This window comes from Prionailurus viverrinus, chromosome B1, assembly GCF_022837055.1.
Source record: "Prionailurus viverrinus isolate Anna chromosome B1, UM_Priviv_1.0, whole genome shotgun sequence".
Lineage (NCBI taxonomy): Eukaryota > Metazoa > Chordata > Mammalia > Carnivora > Felidae > Prionailurus > Prionailurus viverrinus.
The window spans coordinates 62,304,320-62,319,306 of record NC_062564.1 but is presented as its reverse complement, the minus strand read 5'-3'; the positions used below and the strand labels follow the sequence as shown (position 1 = coordinate 62,319,306).

The 14,987-nt window shown below is 35.5% G+C and overlaps 1 pseudogene; it reads left to right on the top strand.

Annotated features, from left to right (window-relative positions):
* Window positions 1-7,071: 7,071 nt before the first annotated feature.
* LOC125164764 (protein FAM217A-like) lies at window positions 7,072-8,719 on the top strand (annotated as a pseudogene).
* The last annotated feature ends 6,268 nt before the right edge of the window (window positions 8,720-14,987 follow it).

Genomic DNA, 14,987 nt, shown 5'->3' with positions numbered 1-14,987 from the left:
CTTTTTTTTTTTGCATCAGTCTTTTGTATTTTCAACTTGGATGGATGGATGGGGGTGACATAGTGGATGGATGTCCACTATGGATGGATGGGGGTGACATAGTGTATCAAAATTCTGATATTTGTTCATGTAATCATTTAACAAGTAAAACTAAACAAAGTAACTTATAAAAAGCACTATCTATTGCCAGCACCAACAGTGCTTGATAAATTTTAATTAAAAAATTTTTTTTAATGTTTATCTATTTTTGAGAGAAAGACAGTGTGCAAGCGGGGGAAGGGAAGAGGGGGAGACACAGAATCCAAAGCAGGCTCCAGGCTCTGAGCTGTCAGCACAGAGCCCGATGTGGGGCTTGAACTCACAAACTTTGAAATCTTGACCTGAGCTGAATTCAGAAACCCAACCAAACTGAGCCACCCAGGTGCCCTGAATTCTAATTCTTATTATGATACACATTAAGATGCTTGAAACCTAAAATCTCCAATCCATGCTGGCCTAACTGGTGGAAAAGAAATGTTTTGCAATAACAGTGTGACTTGTGGGACAGTGAAATGTCTCACTGCCTCACTATTTGTGCCCCTCTTCAAGTCAACATGTATTTTTTTTTAAATATTGGTCAAGTCCATGGAATAGCCAAGCCTCTCAAGAGCATGCTCACAAACAAGGCACTCCAGGGGCAAATACTCGCCAAACATTAGCCCTACAGATAATGTTTCATAGAATGGGATGTGATGGCACAAGAAAAAATTATAAAATATTTAGGTAAGAGTAATCCAAAGTAACAGGTGGCATAGTTATACTTCACAACTTTGGATACTGGAATTATATGTAGAGCAAAATGATTTAAAAAAGAGGAAATATATGGGAAAGGTTTAGACACTATCAAAATACTGAGGGTTTTTTGTTGTTTTTTGTTTTTTTAGAATAAATTCACAGGGCACCTGGGTGGCTCAGTCAGCTGAGTATCTGATTCTTGATTTCAGCTCAGGTCATGATCCCAGGGTCGTGGAATAAAGCCCCAGGTCAGGCTCCACTCCTAATTCTCTCTCTCTCTCTCTCTATCTCTCTCTCTTTTGCCCCTCTCCCCTGCTTGAGTGCTCTGTCTCTAAAATAAAATTAAATAAAAATTAAAAAGAATAAGTTGAATTTGTATAAATAAAATAATACAGTAATTGAAATTTAAAATTTAGATTAGATACAGCTGCTGATAATAATTTATGAACTGGGAGAGCTTAAAAAGAGGGAGACAGATGAAAAAAATTATATTTAAGGATGTGGAATAGAATGTGAATATTCAGCATATGTTATTAGGAGTTTAAAACAAGAATGTAGAGAATGGAGGAAAATATTCAGTAGATAATATCTGAAATGCCTCAGAAATTTCCGAAGATGGGTATCTTCACATTCTGGAAACACAGTAAGTTCCCAAACAAAATAAAAAAGCAAGCTACACCCAGACACAGAGTACTAAAATTGCAGAACGCGAAGTTAAAGAAAAACATCTTTAAAAGTAACCAAAGAAAAGACTACCAAGGAAATTATTTTAGAAATACAGTGTATTCTGAAATAAAATCTCAAGATATTAATAGCAAGTGATTGTTGGTCTAAATTTTTGTGTCCAGTTGAACTACTAATTACAAATGGGGATTAAGTCAATTTCAGGTTAGTAAAAACAAAGAGTTTACCACTAACAGATATTCATCGTTAATGGAATTTTCTTTTGGGGTGCCCGGATGGTTCAGTCGATTGAGCATCAGACTCTTCATTTTGGCTCAGGTCATGAGGTCACAATTTGTGGGCTTCAGCCCCAAATCATGCTTCAGCCTGTGTGCTGAAAGCACGGAGCCTGCTTGGGATTCTCTCTCTTTCCCTCTCTGCCTGTCTCCCACTTGAACTCATTCACTCTTCCTTTTTCTTTCTCTCTCTCTCTCTCACTCACTCTCGCTAAAAATAAACTTTAAAAAATGCATTTTCTTCTGGAAGAAAAATGGAAAAATGAGCGAGTGATATGCAAGAAAGAATAGTGATCAGAGTAACTGGTAATTATGTGCCAGTTTAAAACATATTAATACTATAAAAATAATAACAATGACTAATTTGAAGAGAAAGTGGAATTATAAGACTTTTTTATTATAATTGTGATTTGACATAATTTGACATATAATTGTATTATATACAACAAAGAGGGATCGTTAGATTTGAGGAGTTCTAAGTTTCTCATAGTGTTTGAGAAAAAGATTAACTGTATACTTTGTTAAATACCTGGTAAAGTTATAAGAATAACCAAAAGAATATAAGCAGGATAAATAATTTCTAACCAATAGAGAGGGAAAAGTAATTTTAAAATAATATTAAGAATAGTATTTAAAAACTGGTGAATCACAGAAAAAAGGAAACAAAAGGAAAATTATAAAATAAGATGGCCAAAACAATAATATGTAAATTTTAAAATTTGAAACATATATCTGACTGGTATTTTTCTAAACGTGGAACATATTAACTCATTTAACCTCATAGTTAACTATTAGTTATATTTTATTGTCTCCATTTTGTCAGTGAGGAAATAAATATACTGGTAATCACAATAAATGTAAGTCCTATAATATTTCAGATTTAAGGAAAAATATATTCAGATTGGATTAAAAATTCATTCATAAGCTTTTAAAAAGGATATTTCTAAAATATAGTATGAGGGAATTTGAAAGTGAAAAATCACCTAAGGTAAATTCTAAGCTAAAGTTAACTTGTGTTTCTAGAGTAATATAAGATAAATCTCAGGGCACAAAAGATTGTTTAAGATAAAATGATGACTCCACAATGATAAAGAGAAATAATACATTAAAATAATTAAAAACGTAAATTTGGACAAATGTAAGCCCACAGTCTCAAATATATAAAATTGTCAAAATAATAAAAAAATGTAATCCATGATAAGAATATTAAGATCTCAGTAAGAGAGATATTAACATATAAGATATTTGCAGTCTGTATTCCTGATGAAATGTTAGAACCCAAATTATATAAGTGAATCTTTAATAATATACAAACAACCCAATAGATCAGGAGTTGGCAAACTATTTCTTGTGGGCCAAATCTAGATTGCTTCCTGCTTGTGTATAACCTGTGAGTGAAAAGACTCAGCCTTTTGGCAAGAACAGTTAGAGTTGAGGACATTGCCTGTTGGCCTTAAATCCTAAGCTCTTTGGCCCATTACAGAAAAAGATAGCCAACCTATGCAATAGATAAATGTGCAAAGGTGATGTATAGACTATTCACAGGTGAGGAAATCAGAATGACCAATAAATAAGAAAACATGTTTGACAACTATTATTTGGAAAATTCAAATTTAAAAATTGGGATACCTCTTATATCTACTGCATTTATAAAACTTTAGTTTTAAACACTATCAAGTGTTTGCAAGTATTTATAGCATAGTAACTCTTACACACTGCTGGAAAGAATGTAAATTGTGCGAATGTTTTAGATAGCTACTTGACCTTACTTAACCCATTGACCAGGAATTCCATTCCTTTATATGGAGATACTCTTGAACACTACTTACCTGATTTTAGAGAAGCCACTTAAACTGCTGGAGCTGGGCATCAGGGAAGCTGTGAGGCTGCAGAAATTCTTGACATGAGGCTAGCAAAGAACAAATACTTATGCAAAGGGCTCAGCTCCATTTGCAACAGCGGGCAATGAAAAATGTGTTTTGAATTGAGAGACAATAAATAATTACCAGACAACTGGTAATATATAAAACGACATGGTATTGAGTATATAAATATGTATGATATATAACATATTTTGTGATCTTTAAGATTTTTAATTTAAATTTACAACCATAAGAATTAAATATTTAACTAAATTTTAAAAGTGGAAGTTTATATATACCATAAATTATGCAAAAATAAAATTTCCAGCCAGAAGTGACAATCTCTTCCTTCTGTTTTTCTTTTTCCCCTCTAGCTCCTCCTGAAGAAGAACAACATAAATAAATCTATTATTTAAAAAAAAACATTATTTCAAAGAATTATTAAATAAGGTAAAATAATTGATGTATACCTATGTTAATTTTTAATTCAGATTCAGCATTTTTAGAGTTCACAATAGCTGGTGAGGTAAATATTACTCCAATTTCACAGATGGAGATCTTGAATATAAAATAATTTTTTTTAAGATCACATTGTGTCTGTGATAAAGAAAATATATTGAAAACAAGTTGATATATACATTATGTTTTAAGCTTTAAAAAGTAATCATAATTCAGATTTTTGTTTTAATCTTTATGTTGTCATTTTGAATATCAATATATTCAAAACTAAGTCTCCCTTTAAAATTTTTTTTAATGTTTATTTTTGAGAGAGAGAGAGAGAGAGAGAGAGAGAGAGCATGAGTGAGGGAGGGGCAGAGAGAGAGGGAGACATAGAATCTGAAGCAGGCTCCAGGATCTGAGCCATCAGCAGAGAGCCTGATGCGGGGCTCGAACTCACCAATTGTGAGATCATGATCTGAGCTGACATCTGATGCCTAACCAACTGAGCCACCCAGGCACCCCTAAGTCTCCCTTTAAAAAAGGAAAGCCACCAACTTTCCCATTAAGTCAATGATTTAAGCAGCTTGATTAAATTGTATTGACTTCTATTTAGAGTTATAATGAAATAGCTTGTTGAAAACTAATGTACTCTATGAAGAACAAACAGAACAGTAGGGTGACTTTTTCAGTTTTATTGACAAATATAATTGACAACTAAAATTGTAAGATATTTAAAGTGTACAATGTGATGATTTAATATAAGTATACCTTGTGGAAAGATTCCCTCATTGAATTAATTATAACATCCATCACCTCACATATTTCCTTTTTTTGTGTGTATAAGAACATGTAAGTTCTACTCCTTAGTAAATTTTAATTATACATGACAGTATTATAGAATATAATCACCATGTTATACATTAGATATTTGGAACTTATTCATCTTAAGACTTGAAATTTGTACCTTTTTGTCAACCTCTCCCTATTTCTCTCTCCTGACGATCACTTCTTTTCTCTGTTTCTATGGGTTCAACTCATTTTTAGATGCCACATGTAAGTGCTACTATGCATTTGAAGTTAAATTATTATTAGCTTAAAATACTGTTACAAATATAAGATGCTTTATATAAACTTCATGGGAATGGAAAATCAAAAGCTTATAATAGATATACAAAAGGTAAAGAGAAAGAAGTCAAAGTGTATTGCTATACAAAATTATCAAATAACAAAAGAAGAAAGTAAGCGAGGGAGAAAGGACCAAACATATTACAAAGCAGTCAGGGAACAATGAACAAAATGGCAAGAGTAAGTCTATTCTTATAAATAATTACTTTAAATATCAATGGGCTATCTTCCCCAATCAAAGGATATACAGTGGCTGAATGGTTTTGAAACACGACCCAACTGTTTCTTCTTTACAATAGACCCACTTCAGCTTTAAGGACACACATAGACTGAAAGTGAAGGGAAGAAAAAGACATTCCATAAATATGGAAACCAAAGGAAGGCAGGTGTGCCCATACTTATATCAGGCAAAATAGACTTTACACCAAAGACTGTCAAAAGAGACAAAGAAGGTCACTATATAATGATAAAAAGGTCAACTCATCAAGAGGATATAATAATTATAAATGTATCTGTACCAATATATGAGCATCTACATATATAAAGCAAATATTAACAGTTCAAAAAGGATAAACAACAATACAATAAAAGCAGAGAATTTGATACCCCATTTTCAATAATGGACAGATCTTCCAGATATGAAATCAGTAAAGAAACATTGGACATAAACTTGATGTTAAACAGATGGACGTAACAGATATGTACAGAGCATTTCATCCAATAGCAGTAGAAGGTACATTCTTCTCAAGCACACGTGGCACATCCTCCAGGCTAGATCACATGTTAGGCCACAAAATGACTCTTAATAAATTTAAAAAGATTGAAATCCTATCAAGCATCTTTTCAAATCACAATGGTATGAAACTAGAAATCAGTTATGAGAGAAAACTGGAAAATTATTAATTGTGGAGATTAAACAATGTGCCTCTGAAAAACCAATGGGTCAAAGAAGGAATCAAGAGAAATAAAAAAACAAAGCTTATGAGATAACATTTACATTAAGGAGAAAGAGACGATCACCTGGGTGGTTCAGTCAGTTAAATGTTGGTCTCTTGATTTCGGCTCAGGTCATGATCTCATGATTCATGCTGACAGCATGGAGCCTGCTTGGGATTCTCTCTCTCTCTCTCTCTCTCTCTCTCTCTCTTCACCCCTCACCAGCTCTCTCTCTCTCTCTTTCTCTTTCTCTCAAAATAAATAAATCAACTTAAAAAAAGCAAAAAGAGAAAGCTCAAGTAAACAACCTAACTTTACACCTCAAGGAACTAGAGAAAGGAAAAAAGTAAGTCCAAAATTAGCAGAGAAAGGAAAAAACTAAGATCAGAGAGGAAATAAATGAAAGAGACTAAAAAGACAATAGAAAAGGTCAATGAAACTAATAACTGTTTTTTGTTTGTTTGTTTTGTTGATGATAAAATAGACAAAACTTTGCAAAACTTACCAAGAAAAAAAAAGAGAGGACTCAAATACGTGAAATTGTAAATGAAAGAGGATATATTGCAACTGGTAACTACACAAATACAAGAATCATAAAAGACTTCTAGAAGCAATTATATGCCAACAAATTGGGCAACCTAGAAGAAATGGATAAATTCCTTGAAACATATAATCTACTGAATCAAGGAGACTGAGCTTGAAGAAATGGAAATCTGAACAGACCAATGAGTAGTCAGGAGACTGAATCAATAATCAAAAACCTCCCACTGGCCGCTGGAGAAGCTTGCAGAATCCCAGCCACAGACTGAGGCTGGCTGCAGGCCTGGCAGGCTGTCCACACTGAAGGAGACAATGCCCACTTCTCTTCCTGTCCTCCTGTTGCCGGAAGGCCCAGGTGGAGGGGGTACCCATCCGGTCGTTCACCACACATGTGAGGAGGCGTGGGGTTGAAGGATGCAGTGTGTCTGGAGACCATGCTGGGGATGACATGTGGGCTTGGGGTGCCACGGGGTATTTCAAAAAATGGGGAAAATACAGGAGAAAAAATGGTGAGAACCATGGTATCAACCCGATATAGCAAACATTTCTCTTGAGAATCTATCTCACTGGAATTTGGATTCAGAAGTTGCTGTTCCTGAAGATGAAAACCTTTCTCCCTGGAAGACACAGTGTAGAACCACTTGGAAATTTCATCTAACAACTGATGTTAGAACTTAATTTGTCAGAAAATGCTTACAAAAGAACACAGAATGGTAAACAATGGATATTTTAATTATGGAGTTATCCTTTACTGAAGGAAGTATCACAGAGAACAGAGATTTCAGAAAATCATCAATGGAAACTGGTAACCAATAATCCCATAAGTCTCCTTACTCTGAACCACTCAGTAACTAATGCTTCGGTTGATAAGCAAGCTGGTTTTTATTCTTGGACTGCAGATGCCATTAGGTCTCTGCTGGTCCTATGCTGCTGGAGACTTTTTGAAGGATAGAAAGGAGCTTCACATTGATCCACGTTCAACTATATAACACAACCACAGTGCTGAAACTTTAAATGCTCCAAATTGGAATTTGAAACATGGATTACAGCAGTGTGGAAGAAAATTTAAGAGATCAAAGTGATTCATCTAAGATTAAAAAAAAAGTGATATTTTACTCAGATATTTTAAAATATTTATTTATTTATTTTGAGAGAAAGAAAGAGCATGAATGGGGGAGGGGAAGAGAGAAAGAGAGAGAGAGGGAGAGAGAGGGAGAGAAAGAGAGAAACAGAATCCTAAGCAGGTTCCATGTTGTCAGCGTGGAGCCTGATGCAGGGCTCAATCTCAGGAACTGTGAGATAATGACCTGAGCCGAAAACAAGACACTTAACTGACTGAGCCACCCAGGTGCCCCTCAGATATTTTAAAAAGATGGACCTGAACCTAAAGCCAAAACCAGTAGAAAACCAGAATCTTTCTGTATTCTGATTTTCTTTACTACTCATTTTAGTACGCTGGTCTTGCCCAGATTAGTTCTCTCAAAGTCCAAAAATTGGAAAGGAAGAGTGGAATACCCAGAAAGCTCTGTTGCACATTTGACTACTCATTTATTGGAAATGGAAACAATACAACATATGATTATACAAAAAGAGAGCAAAGACTATAAACTACTTCAGTAGTTACTGAACTATTGACTTTTGTACTTCAGTAGTTACTGAACAAACATCTCCCTTCAAAGCTACACCCAAAATGAGACAGCCAAATCTTTCTGACTCTTTGAGGATTTAGACAATTTGTGTAGATAAAGGCCAAGAAAAAAGAAAAAAAAACAATTATTGTTTCTTGCAAGCTTGAACAAAATGCTTCCAAATGGAATTGGAACAACATTGGCAAATACAAATGAAATTCTAGACCATCGTCTCTAAAAAGTTTATCCAGCACAAAACAACTGATTGCCACTTATGATGATTTTAAGTGTACCAAAATCTCCATTTGAAATGCATGAAAAGAACTTGCAGCCAAGCAGATTATTATACAAACACCCGGTTAAAATGGTCTCAACAAGGTGTCTGCCATATAGGTCTCCAATATCAGTTTCTCCTATACCTCTGTCTTTTCCTGATAAGCAAAGGGAGAATTAAGGCACCAGTGACCAAAAAAACCCCCCAAAACCAAAAAAAACCCCAAAAACAAAACCACGCCCCCCAACACACACCCACACCACACACAACTTTACCAAAAAGAACATAGTATTGAACAAGACTATTCTAAGTGCTCACCCACTGACCAAAAATAACTCTTTCATACATTTCAGTGTAAGCAAATCTATTCCGAGAAGCCCAGTTAAAATACAGTTAATCAGTCTGAGATACAGGTATTAAACACACACACACACACACACACACACACACACACACACACCAATTACTTGATGTGATATGGAGTGGAACTTGAGAAAAGCACTGATGAGATGTCTGTATATAATAAATCCACGGGCATTCATACTTGATAATATTTTCCATGTTTGAAAGAAATGCTTCACTACATAAACTATTCTATTAAAAAAGTTGTTCTTTTGTTGTGATTGTTTTCCAGTATAATTCCATCATCAATAAGTGGTATAATTGACCTAAAAAAATATCCCAACAAAGACAAGTTCAGAATCCAATGGCTTCCCTGGTGTATTCTATCAGACATTTTTTTTTAATTTTTTTAATGTTTGTTTTTAACAGAGAGAGAGCAGAGCATGAGTGGGCGAGGGGCAGAGAGAGACAGAGGGAGACACAGAATCCGAAGCAGGCTCCAGGCTCCAGGCTCTGAGCCATCAGCACGGAGCCCGATGCGGGGCTTGAACTCACGCTGTGAGATCATGACCTGAGCCGAGGTCGGATGCTCAACAGACTGAGCCACCCGGGCGCCCCTCTATCGGACATTTTAAAAAGAATTCCAAACCTTCTCAAAACACTTCCAAAAATAAAACAAATGAGGGAACATTTCCAAACTCATTTTACAAAAAAAAAAAAAAAAAAAAAAAAAAGAGACAAACCAAAAAACATATAGGCAGTAAACTGATTGTTACCAGAGGGTAGGTGGGTGGGGAGGATAGCTAAAATAGATGAAGGGGATCACGACGGGATTAAGATTACACTCACCTGCCTGAAGTTAATATAACACTGTATGTTAACTATACTGGAAATTAAAAACAAAACAAAACAAAACAAAACTCATTTTACAAGCTCAGCATTACTCTGATACTGAAGCCAAACAAGGATATTAAAAGACAAGAAAATTACAGGCCAATATCCCTGATGAACATAGATGCAAAACTCTTCAAAAGAATATTAGCAAACCAAATTAAACAATACATTGAAGGATCATACACCACGATCAAGTAGGATTTGTTCCGGAATGAAAGGCTGCAGCAACAGTTGTAAATCAATAAAGGTGACACGCCATATTAACAAAATGAGGGATGAAAATCATACAACCATCTCAACAGATACAAAAAGGGTATTTAACAAAATCCAACATTTATTCATGACAAAAACTCTCAACAAAGAACAAAGAAAAAATACCTCTATATATGCCACATATGTCAAGCCCACAGCTAACATTAAACTTGATGGTAGAACACTGAGAACTTTTCCTCTAAGATCAGGAACAAGAGAAGGACTCCCACTCTGGTCACTAATATTCAACGCAATATGGAGTTCTTAGCCAGGGTGATTAGGCAAGAAAGGAATAAAAGGCAATCACATCAGAAAAGAAGAAGTAAAATTGTGATTATTTGCAGATGACATGATATTAAATACAGAAAACCCTGAAGACTGCACCAAAAAAACAATTGGAACTAACAAACAATTTCAGTAAAGTTGCACTATACAAAATGGATTCACAAAAATCAGCTGCGTTTCTATATAGCAACACTGAACTATCAGAATTTAAGAAAACAATCAATTCCATTTATAATACATCACCAAAATATTCTTGAGAGAAAATGCTATATCAATAATTTGACCAATACCTAGTTACAGAACACTGACTGTAGGGAAATTGGAAATCTCAAAAGAGCAATCATTTTTTGAGAAAATTACAAGAAATCCACATCCTGAAAGAACTGTCATATGTTAGAGGAGAGATGACAACAAACAATGTAGCTGTTAAAACAACATAGGAATAAATAATAGAAAATTATGATATTTGTCCATGGAAGATAATTGACAAAAAATACAGTTAACAACTCTGTTCCAGTAGGTTCAGTTAATCATGTATCAGAAGCTGAAATTTCAAATGGGAATTCAGAAGTGAAGTACGTTTGACTCATTTCTAGTTTTAGCTTTTCATAAAAGGTTGTCTTAACTTCAAGGTAATAACATTGGGAAATTGATAATTCTATAGAGCATTCTTTTATTCCCCTACTTGTTTTTTTCTGCCCTTTTGATTGTGAATGTGATCAAGATTTTACTTAATAGAATATGAGAAGATTGCTCTAAATAACAGAGATTGTAAAACATTTCTGTCAGCATGTTATCTATGAAGAATAAATTTCATTTTATGCTATAGTTTCCTTCAAGAAATTCTTTGGAGAGTGGCAACATAAATCCATTTAGCACTATATTGTGGTTGGATATATGGATTTTGATATAAGATAATATGCTTTTAAAAGCACTACAGTAGAGGTTTCGAAAATTATACTGAGTTCACTTCTGTGTGTGCCACCAAATTACTTTTCATGCTGATTGCATTTATTCTTATACTGATTTTTTTTCCTGTGTAAGGTTTTGTGATTCTTGAAAAGAAGCAGTAGATATTATTTTTCCCCTGTACCCACAAGAATTACATAATAAAACTTCCAATATTTAGAATTGGATTGAGTTGAATTGAAATAGGATTGAATTAAACCGTGTTGAACTACCTGTTGTTCCAGAAAGGGTCTATTCAGAAGATGAGTACCTGTCACTCTGGAATCTGGGATATTTTCTGAGGAACACTAGCTACTATTGCTGTGTAACAAACAAATTAGTCAAAAATTAGGTGGCTTAAAACAACAAACATTTGTTTTCTCATAGTTGCTGTGAATCAGGAATCAAGTGAGGCTACCTGGATGCCTCTGCCTCAAGGTCTCTTACAAGGGTCCTGTCAAAGTGTTGACTAAGCCTGTGATCTTATCTGAAAGCTTGACTGGGGTAGAAGCTACTTCCAGGCTCACTCATGTGGTTGCTGGCAAGATTCAGTTACTGGCTATAGGCCAGGTGTCTCCCTCCCTCAGTTCTTAGCCATGTGCATCTTTGACTACGGCAGCTCAGAACACGCTGGCTTGCTTCTCTGGGTGAGCAAGAGAGTGAGAGAGAACAGTCAAGACATAAATTAAGGCTATTTTTATAACCTAATCTCCGAAGTGACACTCCATCACTTTTGCCATATTCCCTCATTAGAAGTTAGTGACAAGGGCCAGCCTACATTCAAGAAGAAAGAATGAAACAGGCAGAGATCACTGGAAGCTACCTTAGCGGTCATCCGTCATAGTATCTTATGCCCCTGATTCATATAATCCAACTCTTCACTTATTTTCTGTGTCATCTATTATTATTTTCATGGGCGAGAGCACAATTGAGCTTATTAGTTTTTGTATTATTATTTTCAATTTGCTATGTTAATTATACTGTGCCTTAATCCAAAACATTCATGATATAACTAGTTTTCAAAAATGATTTTGTCATCTATGATGAAACTATCTAATAATGACTCATTTAATACTAAGAAATACATATCACCATAAGATAATATTTATGTTAAGAAAAAAACTACAGTAACATGATTTAATTCTATGCATTTAGTGGTATTTCTCTTACTAAGTATCACTCTTAGCCTCCTTTCCTAATATGCATGATAATTTTTCTTTTAAAATTTAGAGCAGGGAAGCCTGGGTGGCCTAGTCAGTTAAGCGTCCGACTTCGGCTCAGGTCATGATCTCACAGTTCATGAGTTCAGGCCCCACGACAGGCTTGACACGTTCTGTGTCTCCCTCTCTCAGTGTTCCTCCCCAGTTCGTGCTCTGTCTCTCTGTCTCTCTGTCTCTGTCTCTGTCTCTGTCTCTGTCTCTCTCTCTCTAAAATAAATAAACATTAAAAACATATTTTCAAATAAAAATAAAATTTAGAATAAAATAGGGGAAATAAGAATTTCAATAATCTTGAAAACAACATGCACAAATTAATCTGTATGCTAATTATTTTTGAAAAATTACTGAAATCTTATTTTGAGTTTTTTTTTTTTTAATTTTTTTTTTCAACGTTTATTTATTTTTGGGACAGAGAGAGACAGAGCATGAACGGGGGAGGGGCAGAGAGAGAGGGAGACACAGAATCGGAAACAGGCTCCAGACTCTGAGCCATCAGCCCAGAGCCCGACGCGGGGCTCGAACTCACGGACCGTGAGATCGTGACCTGGCTGAAGTCGGACGCTTAACCGACTGCGCCACCCAGGCGCCCTTTTTTTTTTTTTTTTTTCAATTTTTTTTTTCTTATTTTGAGTTTTTAATTTGTGACTTTTCCTACTATAATATCACCACAAATTTTCTTTTTTTAATGTGTACTTATTTTAGAGAGAGAGAGGGAGAGAGAGGAAGAGCTTGCGAGTGAGGGAAGGGAGGAGAGAGAGGGAGACACAGAATCCAAAGTAGGCTGTAGGCTCCAAGCTGTCAGCACAGAGCCTAACATGGGGCGTGAATCCATGTACTGTGAGATCATGACCTAAGCTGAAGTCTGATGCTTAACCAATTGAGCCACCCAGATGCCCCTCACTATGAATTTGTTAAAGAACCTTCAAAACAAAAAGAGCTGCTAAAGTAAAAATTGTTAGGTCTCCTGAAGTAATTGACATTTTTCTTTTTATTTCAACGGAGATATTAATTATATTTCTAATGGAATTGACCGGACGAAGGCATCTTTGTGGCATGGATCCAGGAAAAAATGAAAATAAAATAAAAAGATGTGTGAAGGCATCACTTACAGTTGGCCTAGTAATTATAGACGGTTACCATACATTGGACCTGGAAAAAGTCATAGTGGTTGTTTTTAAATTTTCTTTCCTATTTCCTTCTTAGAGTTCCCCCAAAAAATGTTTGTGGTAGTAAACACGTGCTGTTGCCCTCTAGAACAGATGTAAAGCCAGCATACTACTGTTGCCTACGTTTTTCCACCATTTTTCCACCATTGCTTATAATGTTCCTTAGGATGTCCTTGAGCTAAATAGAGACAAGAGGAATATTGTATATGTTATCTCACAATTTGCAGCTAAGTAATGTTTCTTACTTAGACCATTTTGCTCCAGCTGTTTTTACCACTACAAAAGACTAAAAGAACACAAATAAACAAAAGTCCAAACCCTGAAACATAAGTAGTTTAATTACTATAGCAAAAAAGCATCTTTTTTATATTTGAAATTTATTGCCAAATTGGTTTCCATACAACATCCAGTGCTCATCCCAACAGGTGCCCTCCTCAATGCCCATCACTCACCCTCCCCTCCCTCTCACCACCCCCCCATCAACCCTCAGTTTATTCTGTTTTTAAGAGTCTCTTATTGTTTGACTCTCTCCCTAACAATTTTTTTCCTTCCCCTCCCCCATGGTCTTCAGTTAAGTTTCTCAGGATCCACATAAGAGTGAAAACATATGGTATCTGTCTTTGTATGACTTATTTCACTTAGCATAACACTCTCCAGTTCCATCCATGTTGCTATAAAAAGCCATATTTAATTCTTTCTTATTGCCAGGTAGTATTCCTTTGTGTATATAAACTACAATTTGTTTACCCATTCATCAGTTGATGGAGATACAGGCTCTTTCCATAATTTCGCTATTGTTGAAAGTGCTGCTATAAACATTGGGGTACAAGTGCCCCTATGCATCAGCACTCCTGTATTCCTTGGGTCAATTCCTAGCAGTGTTATTGCTGGGTCATAGGGTAGACCTATTTTTAATTTTCTGAGGAACCCCCACACTGTTTTCCAGAGCGGCTGCACCAGTTTGCATTCCCACCAACAGTGCAAGAGGGTTCCCGTTTCTCCACATCCTCTCCAGCATCTATAGTCTCCTGATTTGTTCACGTTAGCGACTCTGACTGGTGTGAGGTGGTATCTCAGTGTGGTTTTGATTTGTATTTCCCTGATGAGGAGTGACGTTGAGCATCTTTTCATGTGTCTGCTGGCCACCTGGATGTCTTCTTTAGAGAAGTGTCTATTCATGTTTTTTGCCCATTTCTTCACTGGATTAGTTGTTTCTCAGGTGTGGAGTTTGGAGAATTCTTTATAGATTTTGGATACTAGCCCTTTGTCTGATGTGTCATTTGCAAATATCTTTTCCTATTCCGTCAGTTGCCTTTTAGTTTTGTTGATTGTTTCCTTTGC